Source organism: Cheilinus undulatus, linkage group 10 (assembly GCF_018320785.1).
Source record: "Cheilinus undulatus linkage group 10, ASM1832078v1, whole genome shotgun sequence".
Taxonomy (NCBI): Eukaryota; Metazoa; Chordata; class Actinopteri; order Labriformes; family Labridae; genus Cheilinus; species Cheilinus undulatus.
In genome coordinates, this window is record NC_054874.1 from 1,900,037 (window position 1) to 1,923,102 (window position 23,066).

A 23,066-nucleotide genomic window follows, 5' to 3' on the forward strand; every position below is an offset into this window, starting at 1 on the left:
GTCTCGCTTGAGTGGACGTCTTAGGGATTGTCTCTGCTGAATTTTTGTCAGGAGCTGTCACCGGCGCTGACAGGCGAGACTTGCCCTTGGCTTTGCTGCTGTTTAGACAGGTGTTTTTGCAAAGAAAACAACTGCAGCACAGCTCAGATGCTCGCCACGCTGACGTCCCGCTAAAGACGGAAGGAAAGAATATCACAGTGGATAATGCTAGGGAGGGGTGAGGCGTCTGACAGATTTGCAGAAGTCAAGGGTGATTTGCGCCAAAATGAATTTGTCTCCCTGTTTCCTCGGTGAATCATTTTGTTGGTTTTTCTCTGTTTGCTCTCTCTCTGTTTGTTTGGGTTTGCACACTAGCAAAGATGCAGAAGTAAACATGCTAACTGTAGGATGTATTTGTTCATATTTAGTTAACCACATTGCTCCACTTTGTAGTCTCAAAATAAGTTTTGGTGTGCATAAAGCCAAAACACTTCTCCTCTCTGTAGGCTCCTTCAGTGGGCACCAGTCTCACTCTCCTTTTCTTCCCTCATCTGTGTTTCTCATCGCTGAAACTCTGTGATGACAGTCTCAAGAAACCGCACACGACAAGCTGGTAAGAGGGCCATAGTTGTGGGCTGTGCTTTTTTATTTCGTGTGGGCAGAACGGGGCCAACACCCTCATGATTACCCACTCACCCTCTTCCGTTTTCCACCTGTGCAGAGTGCCAGACCCACAGCGTGGAGCGAGCAGGCAGGACTGAGTCAAGTCTTGTGATGAGCTCCAGTCCCCCCGGTCCCCACACTGGCTCCTTTTCTCTGTTACACCACTGACAGGCGAAGCAACAGTGAGGCAGAGCTGAGCCGGGCCAGAGCTGGCATCCAGTTCTTCAGAGCCCGGAGAGGAGCCAGCAGCGCACAGTTCCCAGGGTACTTCAGAGGGCTGCTCTTTTCTAATGCCTGTGGGTGCCCCTACGTACGTGTTTGTGTGTCGGTGGAGATTGTGTAGACTGTCCGGGTAGGTGCCATGAGTCTGCTCCAGCTGAAAGGCACATGATTTATTTTAGGGGCAAAGGATGTGGGCATTCAGAGGGGTCATATTTATAGTCCGCTGGTCTGCTGAGAAGACCTGCCAGTAAAAGCACAGATTCTGAGAAAGAGGCATGGGGACAGAAAACTCAAAGTCTTTCTCTCTTCAGAGGCCATGGATGAATGCTATTTTCAGTGGGCTGTAGTGAACAGCACTAAAGAGCTGAATAGTGCCTGTATGTGATTTAAGCAGCAGAGAGAAGCCGAGCAATCACAAAGCAAGTACGGCTCCAGACACTGAAGCCTTTTTCACACATGCACGCCTGAAAATGTCAAGACAGGCTGACCTGAAATAATCCTAGTCTACATGTTCACACATGCAGGACAAGGTGAGACACTTTCTCTGATGAGTCCAGTCGAGACCACAGATGCACAGCAAGGACTTTCAGACTGCTGATGACGGCAGAATTGTCCTGTCTTGAATCGTATTGGATCGCATTGAATTACATGACACTGAGAGGGGGTTGAAATAACAAAGATTTTTAAAATGGATTTAAGTTATATATTTGACCTATTTTTGTACAAATAGAATGTGTTAAATCTAGAATAAAAGAAGGGTTATTGGTGAGATTTAGGCTGAAATCAGAGTAAAGTTTCAAAAATCCTTAAAACGTTAGTCTGCACATGACTGTTTTAGAATGTGCATGGCTGTGTTCAACTACACCTCAACCACCCTGGGTACAGAGGGGGACCCTCGTCCCTGCCTGTGGCTGGGTTTCCATTACACTTGGAAATGCGCAAAATCAAAATAGCGCAATAAAAACCTGGTAATGGAAACAACTGAATTTCACATGACCAGTCACTCAGAGACAACATGGTGTGGTACGTGTAGACCTAAGAAGAGATGAGACTTTTCTTAACATCATACTTCTACCCTTATACGTGGCTTTTGCCATACATACGGACTTTACCTCTGAACTATCATCTGTTGCCTTCGTCTTTTGTTCAAAATTATCAAGGCAATCGCTGTAGATGTAACCAAACCATACCATCCCTGCAGCAGATTCATGCGAGATGAGATTTTACGAGAATTGCAAGGCCTATGCCCAAAACTCCCTTCAATGGAAACGCATTCAAAGCGCAATTTTACTTAATTGAAATTTAAGAAATATCGCTTTTATTTTGCAAAAAACTGCAACGGAAACCCAGCTACTGTTAGTTTGGGGTTACAGGCTGAAAAGTTTGGGAACCCCTGTCCTAGTAACCTTGCAAAGCAGATGGATACGGCTGTTTTCGTGTTTCTCACTGGTGAATCCATCTTGCAAAGCTCCCATTTGAACCATTTGGGCCCGGTTAGTGACAGTACAGGACAGTGACAGGACCAATCAGCAACAATGGGCAGTACTTTTGGGCATGGTGGAGTCGTGACATAAGCAAGCAGCAACAAGAGGCTGGTGCAATTAGGGCAGAAGACATTAGCGTGGATGCTGCTAAAGCACCAGTTTTATCAGAACTTGATGACATTTCATCGTTAAAAGAAGAACAAAGCACAGCAGTGAGATGTTTTCTTTTCAAAAACGACAAATATCGTGTATTGACATGTCTACAGTCATCATGGTTCGTGGTTCATGGTTCTCTATGGAGTTTATTCCTCAGTAGCTGCGCACGTGCACCTCGGTAGCAGTGACGACATCACGTGTTTGTTTCTCTGATTGGCCCGTAAAGATGTGACAGACAGAAGGTTCATCCAATCACCTTCCGAGTTTTTTTTCAGAGGCTCTGCCCTTTCCCAAACACCGTCTATGGGAGGTTTTCCAGATGGATGTGTGAAACACATCCATCCAGCATGTCAGGTTACTGTTGTATGGTATTGCATGAGAAAAGATTGTATTTCATTGCATGGCATGGCGTTGTATCGCACTGTCTCCAAATGCCTCATATTGTAACATATTACATGATATTGTCTCTCATCATCTTTTTATTGTATCCTATTAGTTTTGGTAGTACTTTATTGTACTATCGTATCACATTGCATGGCATGGCATTGTATTGCATCGTATCATATTGTCTCTTAATGTAATGTGTCGTATTCCATCCTACTGTATCCTATCGTATAGTATCTTGTTGTATCGTATCTTATCTAGTTTTGTATTTTTTCCTATTTTATCGTATCATTTCTTATCGTATTGCATCATATCATATCATACTGTTATGATCTTAACGTATCGTATCATATTGTAATACAGTGGTTCCCAAACTTTTTCTATCAGGCCCCCCTTTGGCAGGTGAAATTTTTTTTGCCCCACTCCACCCCACACCATATCTATCCACATGCAAATACACTTAAGTGCATCACAAACACAACATTATTCACATTTTTTTCAAACAAATTCATTAAACTTAAAGAATTTAAGTTTTAAAATATGTCTCTCTGAAGATGACGTTTCCTAAAAATAAAATCTTAATGCACATCTTTCAGATTTATACACCCAGTCCTGCAATAATTTCAGTGATGACTGTGGGCTTTTTTGGTGCTTCAGATCTTTTTGCATCTTGGGTGCAGCTGTGAGACTGCATCTCTCAGTTCATTTCAATGTCCAGCTATGATCTGATTTTTTATTGTAGAGGTATCAGCCCTTATCAGCATCCTCACACAGGAAGGCTGTTGAAAAAAGGAAAAAGTGTGGCAAAGGCTCTCATGCCTATTTATTACTACTCATGTTCCAAAAATGCTGACAGTGTCTTTGACTTGAACTTCAATAGTGTTGAATCAGAGGTGACTTCCATAAACTTCTCCTCTTCTAGAGAGCTGAAGTCACCAGTTGGTGCTGCTTAGCCTGGCCTTGCTGCGCCCCCTATTATGACCCTGCGCCTCCCTGGGGGGGGGGCCACGGCCCACTTTGGGAACTACTATTGTAATATATTGTAATGCATCGTATCATATTGTTTTGTATCATATCGTATTGTATTGTGTTGTATCGCATTGTGTCGTAACATATTGTATTGCATCGTCCACTCATGTCTCGTCTTGTCTTGTATGGCTTCATAAGGTATTGCATTTACCACACTGGATTGAATTGCATGGCATGTTATTGCATTGTATCCTCACCTTATATTCTTTATTTTACCACATTGTGTCATCTTACTTTTATTGCCTTCTATTGTCTTTTATGGTATCATATGGAATTGTATGGTATGGTATCGTTCTTATCTCCTATGGTCTCATGTTGTATCTGACTGTATCGTGTCATGTGGTACCTTACTGAATTGTCTGAGCTCATCTCTTATTGTCTCACATTGTATTACATCCTTTCCTATCCAGCTGTCTTTTATCACCAGAGCAGAAGTTGTTGAAGCTGAGCAGTGCTGGTCTGCACTCATCATATTTTGTTGTTGTTTTGAGTGAGAGCCCCCTGGTGGTGGGCTTGTCATATTGTACATTTAAAGACATAAAAAGCTGAAAAGGTACCAAATGACGAGTTGTTATAGAGCTGAAGGCTTTTATAGTGAGCTGCCAAATGATCCACATCTCATAAGAGAAACACAATTCCCATCTCTGACAGCCAGGCTGGAAATCTAAGCTAGGTCTCAGTGGTAACAAACTAAAGAGTTCTTCTGTGCATAGTTTACATATTTGATATTTAATCTGTTAGATCAGTGATAATCAATGCCTGGCTCTGGAGCCACATGCGGCTCTTTTATGTCTTAATTTAAAATATTACATCCCCAGAAAACCTTTATAAAGGGAAACTATGACCTCAGAAATTACCCATTGCAAGTCACATAAATCAGTTTGTTTCCCACATTAATACAGTTGGCTTTTTACATTTCCATTGCCCTTATTTGCAATTTTTGCCACTTTTAACCCATTTCTACTGCTTTAATCTGACCTTTACCATTTCTTTTTGCCATTTTTTGACCATTTTTACTACTTTTATCCCATTTTTTGCCACCAGGTTTTTTGCCTCTTGTATCCTGCTTTTTGCTATTTGCAATTTTTTCCCTTGCCACTTTTCACCCATTAAGTCACCTTTTGTCTATTAAATGCCACTGTTTTCACCATTCATACCCCTCTTTAGTCACTTTTACACTGATTATTTCTGCCACGTTTTTGCTGTTTGTTGGCCATTTTTTTCCACCTGTAACTCATTTTTTGGTAACTTTTTGCCCATTTTTGCCACTTTCTGCCCTATTTTGCCACTTTTTCCTCCCTGTTTTTCTTCTTTTAACCCTCTTTTTGCCATTTTATGCATACTTTGCCCCTTTTTACTGCTGTTTGACATTTATTTGCAACCTGTAAGTTATTTTTATTGCCACTTTTAATGCATTTCAACTGGTTTAATCCCACTTTTGCCATTTCTTTTTGCCATTTTTTGCACATTTTTACTACTTTTATCCCATTTTTTGCCACCAGTTTTTTACCTCTTTTATCCTGATTTTTGCTATTTGGAATTTTTTCCCTTTTTTTGCCACTTTTCACCCATTGATTTGCCTTTTGTCCATTAAATGCCACTGCTTTCAGCATCCTTACCCCTCTCTGCTGGTTTTTGACCATTTTCCCCACATTTTTGCCCATTTTTGTCACCTTTTCACTTTTTTTTGCCATGTTTTTGCTGTTTTTTAGGCCATTTTTTTGCCACCTGTAACTAATTTTTTGGTAACTTCTCACCTATTCTTGCCACTTTTCCTCCTTTTTTTCCACTTTTAACCCACTTTTTGCCATGTTATGCCTACTTTGCCTCTTTATTAACTAGAATCAACATTTTCCTCCTAGCACCCACTATCAGCCTGAGCTGAATTCACCAAAGACTGCAGAGCTGGGTAGGTCCAGAGCGGGTCTTTAATATTCACCACATCTGCTGGAAGATGGATTTAACATAAAGGAGTTCATAAACACTGAAAACATGAGCAAGGAGGCAGATTACAGAGCAATTACTCATCCCCGCTCCTGTGTGTCTCTTCTTCTTTGTGATTCCTCCCTCATTGTCCCAAAATAGTTTGGATAGAAAACCCGATCCCAGAGCTATTCAGTGTTTTAAGTGCTATTCATTACAGCCTGGTGAAAATAGCATTTATCCAGCGATGACACTTTGAGGCTATTCACAGGACTACTTAGGAGATGCTGCAGCACTGTGAGACGTTAAAAAGTGTGAATGTGGATGTTCCACTGTGGCTCATCTTGAGGAAGGAAAGAATTACTCTGGGATTAAGTACGTGTGGAGAAAAAACGCCTCTGCCAAAATGAATTGAGCTTCATTGCTAATTACAGAGGGCATATCCCTGCTGGATTTGTGGAGCTATGCTAATTCCATGTTGATCTACACCTCAGATTATGTCCCATTTAACATGCGACAGAGTGGAACTTTCACTCCATATCTGACTGGAAAATTCATTCAGCGTGGAGCCTCAAAAATGAGTCAGGCCTTGCTGACCTCGGTGGAGAAACAATAATGTGTGAAGACGGCACAAGTCTGTGTTTATTGACACCCATGAGTGACTGCTTCAGGTGTTCATTTCTCTCAGGGGTAAAAAAAAAAAAAAAATCCTGTAGAGAAGTGTTGAAAGTGTGTGGTCTCTCTATCCAGCCTCCCTCTGAAGAACAAAAGGCGCAGGAAAAGAATTGTTCCACCAGGTGTCTTTAGAAACAGCTTCATGATGTGTACAGAGACTACATATCATCAGTGAACCTCCACAGTGTCAACGTTTCAGGAATCCAGAAAGACGGCTTTTATTTTTAGCTGGAGAGAAACATCTTATCCAAACAGACCAGACGAGACGCTGGGCTCAAACAAGAACAATAAATGAAACGCCACATTTATCTGACGAAAACATGATAATCACCAAAAGCTGAGAGTGATGAGTTTGTTGCTCAGAGTTTGTTGCTCAAAGTTTGATGAATGGAGCGAATATTCTTATGAGCAAACACAGTTATTCCTGGCAGAGACGGAGCAGACTAGGGGATTGTGACTGTATGGAGGCAGTGAGGAAGGTGAAGATGATGATATACTGGCATCCTTGCTTTTTTATTGGCTGACCGCTGAGGTCATCCCTACAGATGGCTCTGTCTGTGCCTGACTGACTGACTGATGCTGCTTTCAGAGTCATACTATACAGAGTTGGGTTATACAGAATCTCAAGGTTTTATCACTAACTCTCCATCACAGATTTCATCCACAGTCACTAACACTGAACCTGCTGAGAGTCACGTGACTTCACTACCAGATTGACGTTTCTTTATGACACGACAAAAACTGGAAAAACAAGTAAGGAAAGACAGGAGTTAGAGCTGAATATTCCAATCTGATGTGGTTGTCTTTATATTGTCTTAAAGCAAAAATCAAACTGATCAAAGCTCAGACTGACAGTAACAGACTGCATTAAATTAGGTCTCAGCATATTGAATCGTGTTGTATTCCATTGTTTGTTTTTTACCTTATCTTATTGTCTTTTCATGTCGTGTCTCATTTCTTGTATCTTGTCTTGCTGATCTTGTTTAATCTTGTTTTGTCATGTTGTCTTCTCTTGTCTTGTGTCATGTTGTGTCTTATTGGTCATATCTTGTTTTATCTCATCTTGTTGTATCTTGTTTTATCATGTCATGTCTTGTTGTGGCTTATTTGCCTTACTTTGTCTTCTTATGTCATGTCATGTCTTTTGGTCGTATCTTGCCTTGTCTTGTTGTATGTTGATGTATCTTGTCTTGTCATGTGCTAATATTGATATAAGTGGTCTTGTCATGCTGTCTTATCTTTTCATATCTTATCTCATCTTGTCATTTCATGTGTATTATCTTGATGTATCTTGTCTTGTCTTGTCATGACTTGTCTTGTGTCACGTGTCTTATTGGTCATATCTTGTTTTATCTCATGTCAAGTCTCGTCTTGCCATAACTTGTCTTGTGTTATTTTGTGTTTAATTGGTCATATCTTGTTTTATCCCATGTCAAGTCTTGTCTTATTTGTCATATCTTGTTTAATTTTGTTTTGCTGTATCTTGTCTTATTTTGTCCTGTCGTCCTGTGTTATTTGTAATATCTTGTCTCATCTTGTCTTATCTTGTCATGTCATGTCTTATTTGTCATATCTTTTTTTATCTTGTGTTGTTGCGCCTTGCCATGTCTTGTCCTGTCATGTTGTGTGTTATTTGTTGCATCTTGTCTTCTCTTGTTGTATCTTGTTTTAACTTGTCATGTCATGTTGTGGCTTATCTTTGGTATCTTGTCTTGTTGCGTCAAGTCTTATTGGCCGTATCTTGTCTTTTCTTGTTGTATCTTGTGTCATATTGTGTCTTACTGGTCGTATCTTGTCTTGTCGTACCTTGTTTTATTTGTCATGTCATGGCTTATTTGTCGCATTTTGTCTTGTTGTATCTTGTCTTGTTGTATCTTGTTTCTTCTTGTCATATAATGTCTTGCCTGATTGGTCATATCTTTTTTGTCAGATCTTGTCTTGTTGTGTCATGTAAAGTGTTATTGTCGTATCTTGTTTTATCTTGTCTTGTCATGTCGTGTATTGGTTGTATTGTATCTCATGGTACCACCTAACTTTTTGTCTGTATTACTAATGTTGCAGCTCATCTGCATGAACAGTCTCTCATTGGCTGAGCTAATCTTTTGGACAGATGAGGCTGTTTTATTTTTCGCTGTAGTCTCACGCATCGGCATCAGAAGTATTTCTACAGATTGGCCCTTTCCCAGTGAATCAGTGGGCTGCTTTTTCCAACCAGGCGAACTGGATCTCTTCAGTGCTTCATCTGAGATGGCAGGAATTCCATATCTTGCTGAAGGGCACCTCAGCAGGGTGGATTCTGGCTGTCAGGGAGAATTGAGCCCAGGCTGGCTGGCTGAAGGACTGTGACACCAAACACAACACCACCCTGCTGGTGCAGCCAACAACAATCTATCGTCAAACGCAGGACTAGCACGATACAGAGCAGCAGTGAAATGTTTAAATCTGGGGAATTATTGCTTGAAATGTTTGAAAGAAATGTGCTTGGACAGTGCTTTGGTCATTCCTTGGTGGTAAGAGACAATGTTCTTTCTCTGAAATGCCAGAAATAAAAATTGTATGCTGGAAAATGTAGCAGCCTCACATTGAGAAGCACGAAAGCATTGATATAATGTGAGGTGACGTTAGAATTCCTTTTCTCTGTCCAGTACAATGTGGGCAGTGTGGAAAATCTGCATGGTGTGACTTTTTTCAGAGAATCCATCACGGCGTCACAAACCCTGCAGGTCTCAGTCGGTGTACGTGGGTCTGTTAATCAGAACCAGCCTGCTGTGGGGCTGGAAGGTCATCAGCCGAAAGGAGGAAATCACTGATGGAAATAAAGGTGCTGGACTGCCCCAAAGGTCGCTGGATGTGGAGGTAGTCGACAGGCTGCGTTATGAACAAGGCCGAGTTGTTCACATCTGATTTAAGGGCTGCTTTTGTCAAGACAGACGCCAAAGATGGGCTCATGCTTTTATTGGCTGTTTAGTCTGTTTCCATTTCTTGACCTGCACTGAACGTCCACTAAAAGTTAATAACTCTTTTATGTTTTCTTACTTTGAAAATTGCTTATGGACAGAGTGGAGCCTGTGATTTACTAACTTCAACTGCTTGAGCTGAACATCATGGACCTTTTTTTCTATTAGAACATATGAAATCACTTATAAGTAGCTACTAATTCACAGCGGTCTGTCAGAGCATTTTAATCCAGACATGGACTCATTACAGCGCGTGATGACATTGCGTGTGTGCGAGGTATGGCAGGCCGCCATAATTTGGAAAGAGAAGTGCCGCATAGAAAAGTGTCACAAAGGAAGAAAGGGAGCCGTGAGGGTCAAGTTCCCGTGTGCAGGCTGTTGTGTGAAGTGTCTGCTGATTGCCAGGCTGTTCTGAAGACGCTGCCGGACAGGGAGGTGAGAGGCGGGTTAATTACTAAACTGAGAGGGAAGGGTGAGGTGCTTTACAGGGCCCTTTGTGGCCTGCGGTCTTGGGTTTCTAGCACAGAGAGGGTTGAGCAAAGCGTGCTGGTGAAGATGGCAGAGGGCGATGCTGCACGGGCCAAGTCCTGCCTAAAGTCGTCCCATCGATCATACGTGACAGCAGCTGTGAGTCCCGTGTGAAAAACACTGTGAGTCACTCTGCTGCCCCAAGCATGTGCAAACACCGATGCTCCAAATGGGACAGTCAGACGGCCTGATTACAGCCCCTGTACAAAGTATTCACCCCCTGGATGTTTTACCCTTTTACTGATTTTATAAAGCAATCATGGTTTTAGTATTGCTTGTTACCATCACACCATAAAGACAAAAGAACACTCCACACAACTCTGAGAAAAGGTTATTGAAAAGTCTCAGTGAGGGGATGGATACAAAAACATCTCCAAGCCTCTGAACATCCCCCAGAGTTCAGTGAAAGCAGTGAAACTCAACGTGTGGCTCTTTCTGTCTTAATTTTAAATATGATTCCCCCAGAAACCTTAAAAAAGGAAAACTTTTTTTTTTTGCCTTTTTCACCATTTTTGCCACGTTTCACCTATTTAAGCTACCTTTTGACAACAAACCTTTTTTCCTATTTTTTTGCCACTTTGCAACTTCTTTTTGCCACTTTTTCCACCTTTATCCCATTTTTGCCCCTTTTCACATTTTTTTCCCCAATTTTTTCCAACTTTTTTTGAAACTTTAATTACATTTTTGCCTTTTTTTAATACAAATTTTTTTTTGCTACTTTTTGTCCAAATAAGCTACCTTTTGCCATTAAAAACCAATTGTTTCCTTCCCCCCCAATTTTGCCTCTTCTTTTTGCCACGTTTTTCCAATTTTTGCCTTTTATCACCATTTTTTGCCACATTTTGCCCATTAAAGCTACCTTTTGCCATTACAAAGCACTTGTTCCTATTTTTTACACATTTTAGTCACTTTTCACCATGTTTTTGTAAAGTCTTAGTGTCGTATTTTGTCTTGTCTTGTTGTATTTCGTCATGTCATGCATATTTACCTAACTTTGTCTTATTGTGTCAATTCATGTCCTATGGTAGTATCTTGCCTTGTCTTGTTGTATCTTCTTTTATCTTTCTTGTAATGTGTCTCATCTTGATGTATCTGGTCTTGTCTTGTTGTATCTTGTCATATCTTGTCTTGTCATACCTTGTTTTAGCTTGTCATGTCATGTCGTGGCTTATTTGTTGTATCTTGTCTTGATGTATCGTGTTTAATCTTGTCATGTCATGTCTTATTGGTCGTATCTTGTCTTGTACCTTGTTTTGTCTTGCCACGTCATGTCGTGGCTTATTTGTCGTATCTTGTCTTGTTTTTGTATCTTGTTGTCATGTTGTGTCTTGTTGGTCATATCTTGTCTTGTTTCGTCGTAAGTTGTTTTATGTTGGCATGTCATGTCGTGGCTTATTTTTCGTATCTTATTTTATCTTGTCTTGTTGTATCTTGACATATCATGCTTATTTACCTGAGTTTGTCTTGTTGTGTCATGTCATGTCTTATAGGTGTATCTTGCTTTTATCCCATTTTTCCCAGTTGTTTTATGTTGGCATGTCATGTCGTGGCTTATTTTTCGTATCTTATTTTATCTTGTCTTGTTGTATCTTGACATATCATGCTTATTTACCTGAGTTTGTCTTGTTGTGTCATGTCATGTCTTATAGGTGTATCTTGCTTTTATCCCATTTTTGCCTTTTCACAATTTTTTTTGCCACTTTTTGCCCATTTAAGCTACCTTTTACAATGACACAGCACTTGTTTCCTATTTTTTGCCCATTTTTTCAACTTCTTTTTGAAACTTTTATCCAATTTTTGCCTTTTTTAAACCATTTTTTTCTGCCACTTTTCGTCCAGATAAGCTACCTTTTGCAATTAAGAACTTGTTTCCTATGTTTTGCTGATTTGTGCTGCTCTTGCTTGCTTTTTGCCAATTTTAGTCACTTTTCAATATGTTTTTGCCACTTTTAGACCATTCTTTGCCACCTGTAACTCCTTTTTTGTCACTTCTCACCCATTTTTGCTACTTTCTGACCATGTCTACCACCTTTAACTTATTTTTATTGCTGCTTCAAGCCCTTTTTGCCACTCTTCACCACTTAGATTGTGGTTCTTGCAAAGGTATTTTTCAACAATGTGGCTCTTTGGTTGAGCAGGGTGGAGTAACACTGAGTCATGAAGAAAAGAAGGAATATGTCACATGTGTAAATCTGCCTAGATCAGGCTGTCCTCACAACCTGAGTGGGCGTGCAAGAAGGAGACTAGTAAGAGAGGACACCAAGACACCTTTGACTACTCTGAAGGAGTTCGAAGCTTCGGCAGCTGAGATGGGAGAGACTCTGCAGACAACAACTGCTGGCCGGGTTCTTCACCAGTCAGAGCTTTATGGAAGAGTGGCAAAGAGAAAGACTGGTGAAGAAAACTCAGATTCACTCTGGACTAGAGTTCAGCAGCATCATGCTGTGGGGATGCTTCTAAGCAGCCAGCCAGGAATTAAAAATGAACAAAAGAGGCAAATATGAGTTAACTGAGGCAAAAAATGTAGGTGGATAGGGCAAAAATAGGTAGTAGAGATGGTGAAATAGGATTAAAGATTGGCAACATGGGTCAGAAGAGAAAAAAAATGGGTTAAACATAGGCAGAAAATCTGCAGAGTGGCATACATTGGTTGAAGGGGGAAAAAACAGTCATAAAAAATGGTGAAAAGGGGGTTATCAGCATCAAAAATAGGTTATAAGACTCAACACTTGAGCAGAATAAAGTGATGCAAAGGGGAAGCAAGTGAAAAAAATCAATTTAGTGGCAAAAAAAAGGATAGAACAGGTTGTAAATTATGATTAATAAGTGGCTAAATAAGGCAGGAAAGTGGGACAAAGACTCCATTCTCTGGGTTTATCAGGGTCCATTCTCTGGGTTTATCAGGGGCCACTCTCTGGGTTTATAAGGGGCCATTCTCTGGGTTTATCAGGGGCCATTCTCTGGGTTTATCAGGGGCCATTCTCTGGGTTTATCAGGGGTCCGTTCTCTGGGTTTATCAGGGGCCATTCTCTGGGTTTATCAGGGGTCCGTTCTCTGGGTTTATCAGGGGTCCGTTCTCTGGGTTTATCAGGGGTCCATTCTCTGGGTTTATCAGGGTCCATTCTCTGGGTTTACCAGGGTCCATTGGCTGGGTTTATAAGGGTCCATTCTCTGGGTTTATCAGGGGCCATTCTCTGGGTTTATCAGGGGCCATTCTCTGGGTTTATCAGGGGCCATTCACTGGGTTTATCAGGGTCCATTCTCTGGGTTTATCAGGCTCATTCTCTGGGTTTACCAGGGTCCGTTCTCTGGGTTTATCAGGGGCCATTCTCTGGGTTTATCAGGGGCCATTCACTGGGTTTATCAGGGTCCATTCTCTGGGTTTATCAGGCTCATTCTCTGGGTTTACCAGGGTCCGTTCTCTGGGTTTATCAGGGGTCCATTCTCTGGGTTTATCAGGGGCCATTCTCTGGGTTTATCAGGCTCATTCTCTGGGTTTATCAGGGGCCATTCACTGGGTTTATCAGGGTCCATTCTCTGGGTTTATCAGGCTCATTCTCTGGGTTTATCAGGGGCCCAGCCAAATCTGTGGCTGGGCTGAAAACACCAGGGGCCAGGTGTGTTTGAATGGATTATTTTCCTTAATAAATGAAATCATCAGTCACAATTTGACTTTTGTATTGACTCAGGTTATCCTTGTCTAATTTTAAAATGATTCAGACTAGATTGAGGGGCACCCGTATTCCTCCACAGAGACCCCACTGCTGGTTTACTTCTCTTTCAGGTTTTGCTCCACTTGGATGACCTGTCATTCCCTCACTCTTGCTCTGTGTCTCAAACACTTGTGCACACACATGGAAATATCATTAATACAATCCAAATGGTTTCTTTGGATATTTTCTTTAATCCGTATATTTGCCCCAGGCCTCATGAATCCCTTCATTATTTTTCCAGTGGAGGGCCAAAGGGAGGAAACACTTGATTTACAGTCACAGAAAGCAGCTCCAGCCTGTCTCTACAGGTAGATTAACAAAAGCATAAATGCTGATATTTACTTTCTACTATTAGGCTTCCATTAGAGCTCTGTATGTCTAGAGACCACTATGTTATGTCTCAGTTTATTTTCTTGCCCCTGAACACAGAGCAGTGTTTTTTAGAGTTCATTAAGTAAATGAACAGGTGTTTCCCCCCCTCAAGTCTTCATACACCACTAATGAGCCAACTTAAGTGTGTTTAAATTATTAGGCAATTAGGGACGGGAAATGTAGAGAGCACTGAACACAGGAAAACATTAGGGGAGTGTACAGGCGCGGCCAGCTCGTACAATGTTGAGTTTTCATGAGCACTCCAGGAGAAAATCAGCGTGTGTGTTTGTGTGTGTTTTCAGAACGAAATGTTTCATTAGTGATGATGCACGTATGAAAAACAGCAGAGATGAAAATGATGTTAGTTCTGCTCTAAACTGACCACAGCCTCATTCAGGCTCATTGACCTCTTTATTAATGAGAAGCTAATGGAAATGAAATACACTGGTGCTGCTCTGTGAGGGTTTGTCAGGACGTTGTAGGACAAAAGTCCTGTGGAGTAAAACATCAAACCGGGGCACTGTTGGTCCCAGTTCGATCATGTCCCAAAGCGGGCGACTGAGGTTCAACTCCAACCTGAGGCTCCGTTCCAGCACGTCCTTCCCTACCGTCTCCCTGATTTCCTCACAATCCACTGTCCTGTCAAATAAAAGTTAAAAAAACAAACAATAAAACTAAGGTCTTCCTCTGTCTTTAACTGGAATACATCTCAATCAGGAGGGGGGCATAAAGAGGAGAGATTTCTGGGACCCAGCCAAATGGGGGACCCGTGAAGGTCAACAAAACGACGATTGATATGGTTGAGCTGTGATATCCATGTTTTACTTATTTTTATTATTCTTACCTGGATAAAAACCACTCTTATCAAAGAACCATGTTTTTTATTTAGTCATGCTGTGAAACATAAACCCCCTTTCCTTAAAATAGAATTAAAATATGTTAAAAAAAAAAGGCTGAAAGTGGCAAAAACAGGCTGAAAAAGTGGTGATGATGGGTAACAAGTGGTAAAAATGGACAAATGAATAGTAAAATATGCTTACACTGGCAAAAAGTGTGCATAAATAGTAGCAAAAATGGGTAAATGTGGCAAAAATGGGTAAAAAAATGAGGCAAACATGGCAGTCAAGGTGGTAAAATGGGATTAATTAGCAGCAAAATTTGGTTGAAAGTGACAAAACAGGCAGAAAAAGTGGTGAAAACAGGTAACAAGTGGTAAAAATGGGCAAATGAAAGGCAAAATGTGATTAAACTGGCAAGAAAGTGCATAAATGCAAGTGAAAAGGGGTTTATATGGCAAAAATGGGTACAAAGAGGCAACAATGGGCAGTCAAGGTGGTAAAATGGGATTAATAAGCAGCAAAAATGGGTTAAAAGTGACAAAACAGGCAGAAAAAGTGGTGAAAACAGGTAACAAGTGGTGAAAAGGGGTATATGAATAGTAAAATGTGTTTAAACTTGCAAAAAATGTGCATAAATATTAAATAAAAGGGGTTTATAAGGCAAAAATGAGTAAAAAAATAGACAAAAAATGGGCAGTCAAGGTGGTAAAATGGGATTAATAAGCAGCAAAAATGGGTTAAAAGTGACAAAACAGGCAGAAAAAAGTGGTGAAAACAGGTAACAAGTGGTAAAAGTTGGTATATTATTGGTAAAATGTGTTTAAACTGGCATAAATTTACTTAAATAGTAGTGAAAAGGGGTTAATATGGCAAAAATGGGAAAAAGAGATGCAAAAATGGCCACAGGGAAACTGTATCTGTCATTCATATTTAACAGAACAGCCTCTGTCCTTGTTGGACAGATGAAACAGGATTAGACTTACAAATGTAGATATAAAAAAATAAACAGTTTAACCTGCATTTATCTGACAGAATGGCACATTCTCATGTTCTCCTACTGTTAGCATATAAAGCTTCTGTCCTTCAGATCTGAGACTGGAGCTGATGGAACCTGACGTATCCCAGAATTTTGCCATGAAAATGTTCCACTTAGTTCAGCCTGCAACGTGAGACATTTTCCGTGAAGTACTTCATTAAGCTGATTTAGTTCAAAGCAAACACAAACAAAACATGTGACGCGCTCGCTGACAGACGAACGCCGGTTGGCACTTCAGCGCGCCGTGTCTCAATAATTCACCACGGTCACAGTTGCCGTATGAAAAAGAGAAACGATGTAGCGCTCTGGAGGAAAAACCTGATCCGCCTCCTAACAAGGGGGAAGTGTGAATATGACAAAGCCGTCCCATCTGACACCCAACCCAACAAACAGCCATCTGTCATCATTATAAGTGGTGCCTGATGTGCTGCACTTAAGAGGCACCTTGAATCTTTTATGCTCCAACGCCAATTAAGCTGGGCCAATTATCTTCTGAATTATTGAATCAAATTTAGACACCCGATCACTAATTCATAAACGGCCCAATAGCTACGTTTCATGGTCAGAGGTGGCTCTGATGAAGACCGTCCAAAGTCTACTCACTGTGTTACTTATTCATACATTTTCATGAGCTAATCCTGCGTCTTCGTGTCAGCTACCTGCCAGCGTTTCCCCCGTAGCGACGCCAACTCTTTGGTTATTCATATTCCTGGCCTCGGACAATAGGAACCTCTTCAAACTCCATAACGGATAATCCTCTCCCTGCAAAAGTCACCTGTCTCAGGTGTATGGAGGGAGAATGTCAGCTGAAACATTATCGACCCTGCAAAAAAATATGTTCCTCCTTTTTGTTCATGTGACAGGACTTAGCAGCACTTACAGGCTTTCTGACAGCTCCAGGAGTTCCATTTTCCACCATTATGTTCAGGGGTGTGGAAATTAACTCATGCAGCAGGGGATTTGATGACAGCTAATATTCATTTTAACAGGAGTCATTAATATCTGTGGTATCCTGTGACTAATCCCAAAACTGGCACAAAGAAGCGGGGCGGGGGGAGCTGCTTTTTCTATCCGTCTCATCATCTGGCTTCCTTCGGCTGAGCAATTCCACCAGAGAGACGTCTGAAAGAAATCAATCCCCACTGGGAGGAATGTGAACGAAATCCAGTAAAACAAGTTCACTATGGTCTGCACCATATTTCATTTCAGTAGGTTTAGAAAATTCAAAAAGACGAACTCTAGAGCTTTGTGTGCTCTGGCAGATGAGCACTGATTTATCTCTGTGGACTCTTTACTGGTCAGAGCCATTTCAGAGTTTCTCCAGTGATGTTTGAGGTGATTCCCAGCACCACCCAGCCCTGTAGCAGTGATTCAGAGTCTCTGCCAAACATCAGAGCTGCTGGGGTTTAAATGGGGATTATATTAAGTCTTTATGTGTGGAAGTTTATATAGTGATGAGCAAACAATTACAGAGAAAACAATACAGAACACTTTATTTTAGTGGGCCCTAATTACTGAGTAAATACCTAGTCATTTTAGAGTTATCACAACAATTTTATTATAGTAATAATTACATTTATTTAGAAATCTCACAATAATAAGGTGATTACCTAGCAATTGGAATGGAATTTTACAGAATCACTCAAAACTATGCATTATCTAGTAATTCCCCAAAATATTGTGGCAATTGTCTGATAATAGGGCATTTTTTTACTCTACCCCAACCCCCAAACCTAACCCTAACCCTAGCAATATTGTGGCAATTCTTTGGTAATTAGGTGTTTTTTAACTCTACCCCCTACTCCAACCCATAACACTTACCCTCGAAATATTGAAGCAATTTTCTGGTAATAAGGGGGTATTTTACTGTACCCCAAACTCCCAACCCTAACCCTGGTAATGTTGTGGCATTTTTCTGGCAATTAAGTGATTTTTATTGTACCCCTAACCCTTACCAAACACCTAACCCTAAACCTAGTAATGTTGCTGCAATTCTCCGGTAATAAGGTGTTTTTTTTTTTTTTTAAACTGTACCCCTAAACCCAACCCCAATTCCTAACCCTTCACCTAGTAATATTGTGGCAATTTTCTGGTAGTTAAGTGTTTTTTTTTTCACTCTTCCCCCAACTCCAACTCTTAACACTTACCCTCGATATATTGAAACAATTTTCATGGCAGTAAGGTATTTTACTGTACCTCCAACCCCTAAACATAGTAATATTGTAGCAATTCTCTGGTAATTAGGTATTTTACTATACCCTTAAACCAAACTCCTAACCATAACCTCATAATGTTGCATGGATTCTCTGGTAATTTGTTGTTTTTTCACTCTACCCCAACTCTAAAACCCACCCCTAACCCTGGTAATATTATGGCAATTTTCTGGTAATTAGGTGTTTTTTTTTACTCTTCCCCCAACTCCAACTCTTACCACTTACCCTTGAAATACTGAAACAAATTTCTGGTAATAATTAGGGATTTTACCGTACCTCCAACCCCAAAACTCCTAACCCTAGCTAGTAATATTGTGGCAATTCTCTGGTAATTAGGTGGGTTTTTAACTCTACCCCAACCCCATCATTTCCTAACGCTAAGCCTAGGAATATTTTGTCAACTCTTTGGGAGTTAGGTGGGTGTTTTTTACTCTACCCCAACTCCAAAATTCCTAACCCTAAGCCTAGGAATATTTTGCCAATTCTTTGGTAATTAGGTGTTTTTTTTAACCCTTCCCCAACCCCGATATTCCTAACCCTAAGCCTAGTAATACTGTAGCACTTTTCTGGTAACAAGGTGGTTTCTTACTTTACCCCTCATCCCATTACTAACCCTAAACCTTATCCTTGTAATATTGTAGCAATTATTAGGTGTTTTTTAACTGTATCCCCAAGCACAACTCCTAACTCTCACCCTCAAAATATAGAAACAATTTTCTGGTAATAAGGGGGTATTTTACTGTACCCCATTCCCAACCCCTAACTCTGACCCTAGTAAAATTGTGGCAATTCTCTGGTAATCAGGTGGATTTTTACTCTACCCCAGCCTCTGAAAAAAACCCCTTACCCTAATCCAAGTATTATTGTGGCCGTTTTCTGGGGATTAGGTGTACCTGATGGAACCATGACTTCTGCTCTCTAGCAGAAAATCCTGAAGGAGAATGTCCAGCCATCAGTTCATGACCTCAAGCTCAAACACACTTGGGTTATGGAGCAGGACCATGATCTCAAACACACCAGCAAGTCCACCTCTGAATGGACTAAAGACTAGATGAAGGTTCTGGAGTGGTCTAGTCAAAGTCTGGACTTAGATCTGACTGAGATGCTGTGGCGTGACCTTAAACAGGCTGTTCATGCTGGAAAACCCTCCAATGTGGCTGAATGAAAACTGTTCTGCAGAGAAGAATGGGACAACATTCCTCCACAGTGACAAGGAAGCCTCACTGACAGTTATCAGTTATTGAGTTTTACCTTTATAAATGAAATCATCATTTAAAAACTGACTTCTATATTTCCTCAGGTGATCTTTGTCTAATATAAAATTTGATGATCTGAAGCATTTAAGTGACAAATATGCTAAAAAAAAAAAGTATTTAAAAAAATAAGGATAGGGGCTGTTCCTTTTCCACAGCCCTGACTTTTGCTATGATTCTATGAAAGTTTGAACTGGTATAAGGAAAACCCTAAAACACCAGTCCTTGTGACAATGCTTCAACATTTTTCTTAGCAGCCCCAGCATCAGGCTTTGACCTCACCAAACAAAGCGAAGTTGAATGTGAATCCAACCCCGACAAGCCACCAGCTGTGAAAAGTGTTACCCTTCCAGACCTGTCTGGTGACTGACAGCAGCTCTGAATATTTGATGAGGGACTTGGGATGAACCAAAGGCAGGTCTCTGAGAGTGTGTGATGCAGGGAACACCCACACCTCTGCTATTGTTCCTCGTCCAGCCCTGCTATTCATGGAGCGGAGGAGTTTCACCGAGGAGAGGAGAGAAACACAATGAAGACAGGATAACAAAGGTCGCTGTGGCCTTCTCATCCCTATCATGTGAGCTCCTACAGAACAGGATGGCAGAGTGATGGACAGCTAAAGTGGAGGAGAGGGCTCGGCTAAGTTTTCTGCAGATCAAATACTCCCGAGCTTAACATGCATCAGTCTAACACACATGCCTCGCTGTTATTAAAGAAGTAAGGATATGACTGTATGCAGATGACACGTTTTTCTCTGTGAGCTTAGAATCAGATATGAGAAGACTAAACGTAAGCAGCATGTATACAATAATGAGAAAAACCCATACCAGTTCATGGGTTTTAACCCTTTGAGTGTCAGAGTTTTTTCAAAAGAAAAAAATTCAATTTTAAAATCAAGATTTCAAAAGGCTGTAGCTTGAAAGTAGTCAGAGATAAAAAGTATACTGTAAATGAGAAAAGTCTTCAGTATGACCCAAAGTTTGTGATGGGAGTAAATTCACTCATCTAATTTGCATATTCTGATGTCACCAGGCAGCCTCTACCGCCATTGGCTGTGCGTTTTCTCCCATGGCTTCTACCCTATGCTTCTAACACATCTCTTCCTCGGCGGTGGGTTCGATTTCCAATCTCAATATTAATATTACAAATAAAATCAATATTTGTAGTGTTTTGACCCCCACCATGTCCCAACGTCCCCCCACCACGGCATTCGCCGATAACTGCCAACCCGGTGAGTGGAAAGCACGGTGAGGAAAAGCATCAGCTTCGCTGCGTGTGGACTGTCATGATGCACAGAGTGCCTGTTGGTGCCAACAGATGAACCAGTCTCACTCATGGTCTCACCGGATGACTGAAAGTCATGGCAGAAGGTGAATATTCCTCTATTCCTCCCAGCATTGTGAGTACTCTCGCTACAATTCGCTCTCTTTCTCTCTGCTATACTCCGACTCGTCTCATCAAGCGGGTGTGCGTCTTTCAAACTCTATAAACTCCAAAATTTTTAATAGAAACACATCCAAAAATGCTGCTGGGATTGAAGTTACTCATGTCCACCATCTCCTGGTGTAAAGTAGTAACAACATTAGGCACCATATATGCAGCTAGAGCCTGTTTAATTCATTAATGTTGCTTGTCGCAATTTTGCGATTTTGGCGCTTAAAGGGTTAATAAACAGATCATAATCATTAAAAAAAATCCTCATTATTGTGAAATTTCATTTGATTCTGTCAAATTCAGTTATGAACAGTTAGATATTCTACAGATATTTCTGTAGATAAATGGCCACACAGAAATGTCATAATGCCACAAATTCAATAAATTATCGCAGTCGTTTTTGAGTTCTTGTTAGACATCTAAAATTTACTCCCTGTTTTCATGACTTAAATGAGACACTCTGTGTTTGCTCTCCGCTTTCTTTGTCTTCATTGTTGTAGTCTTATCCAAAATTATTTGAGCTTAATTTTCATGTTTTTACAACTCCAATTCCAAAAAAGTTGGGACACTGTGTTAAATGAAAAAAAAAACCCAATGATCTTTAATCTCAAAATCCAAATTTCGTCCACAATAGAACAGAAACAAAAAATCAGATGTTGAAACGGAAACATTTTAATATTTCATGAAAATATGAGCTCACTTTGAATTTGATGGCAGCAATAAAAGTAGGGACAAGGCAGCAGAAGGCTGGAAAAGTAAGTGTTATTGATGAAAAACAGCTTGAAGAGCATGCTCCAACTAATTAGGTTAATTAGCAACAGGTCAGTAACGTGACTGGGTATAAAAGGACCATTTTAGAGAGGCAGAGTCTCTCAGAAGTAAAGATGGGCAGAGGTTCACTATTTTGTGAAAAATGACATGTAGAAATTTGTATTTTATTTATTTTTAAAATGGGACAGTTCATATTAATGAACATTTACAAGTAAATACGAGAGATTATAGCCATACGGCTAATTTCCATCTTGTTGAGGAACAATGTTCCACAATGTAAAATTGCTCAGACTTTGAATATCTCATCATCTAACAGTCCATAATATCATCTAAAGAGTCAGAGAATCTGAGGCCCCATCCACATGGAGACAAGTTCAGGAGTATATGCAAAAGTTTTTTTGTCGTATCGGCATTTCATCCACACAGAAACGGCGTTTTGGGTTACTGTAAACGATACTTTTTGAAAATGGGTCCCAGAGTGCACAAATCTGTAAAAGACTACCGTTTGGTCTCCGTGTGGACGGCCAACCGCATCTTTCTTGAAACGATTTCGTCACACACAGCGTAGCTCTCTTAAGGCGCCTGCGCGGGTCCGGCCAAAACAACAATGGTGGATTACAGGGTTGTGTTCGTGCTGCAGAAGCTACTGAGCTTGTTATGGCTTTTACAGAAAAATCTGACACTTCTTTACCACCACTGAGAACAACCAGAGGGCAACTAGAAGAAAGTCTGTGTCAGTTTCCAGTGATGTTCTTCTTCTCTTGTGGTGCATTTCCGTGGCAGCATTACGGCACCACGTACAGGCCTAGCATATGCACTACAGCATTTCAGTGGTTCCGTGCTTACGCAGATTTTTTCTGAAACGATCCCGTCTTATTGGAAACATTTTTCAAAACGAAACGGCAATATATCGTTTTCGACTCCGTGTGGACGAGGCCTGAGAAAGCTCAGGAACAATTTCAGAAACTCTATCAGCTGGTCTCTTCACTTTCCAGACATTTACACACTAGTTAAAGCAAGAGTGGATGCTACACACTGGTAAACATGGTCCTGTCCCTATTTTTTTGAGATGTGTTGCTGCCATCAAATTCAAAATGAGCAAATATTTTCATGAAATGTTAAAATGTCTTGGTTTAACATCTGATCTGTTGTTTCTGTTCTATTATGGATGATATTTGGGTTGATATGATTTGACAGTCATTGACTTCTGTTTTTATTCACATTTGACACGGTGCCCCAACTTTTTTGGAATTTGGGATGTATTATGTTGTGGGAAGGTCTCTCATAAAATCCCAATGCTTGTAACTTTTCAGGAGATTTCCTTCTCTTCTGGGGCCAAAATGGATTTAAAAAGGACATGAATTAAAAAACTCCTCACAGTGAACTGCATGGACAATCTTCATTACAGTGTTGTGTTTCTGAGAATCTGTCGCTT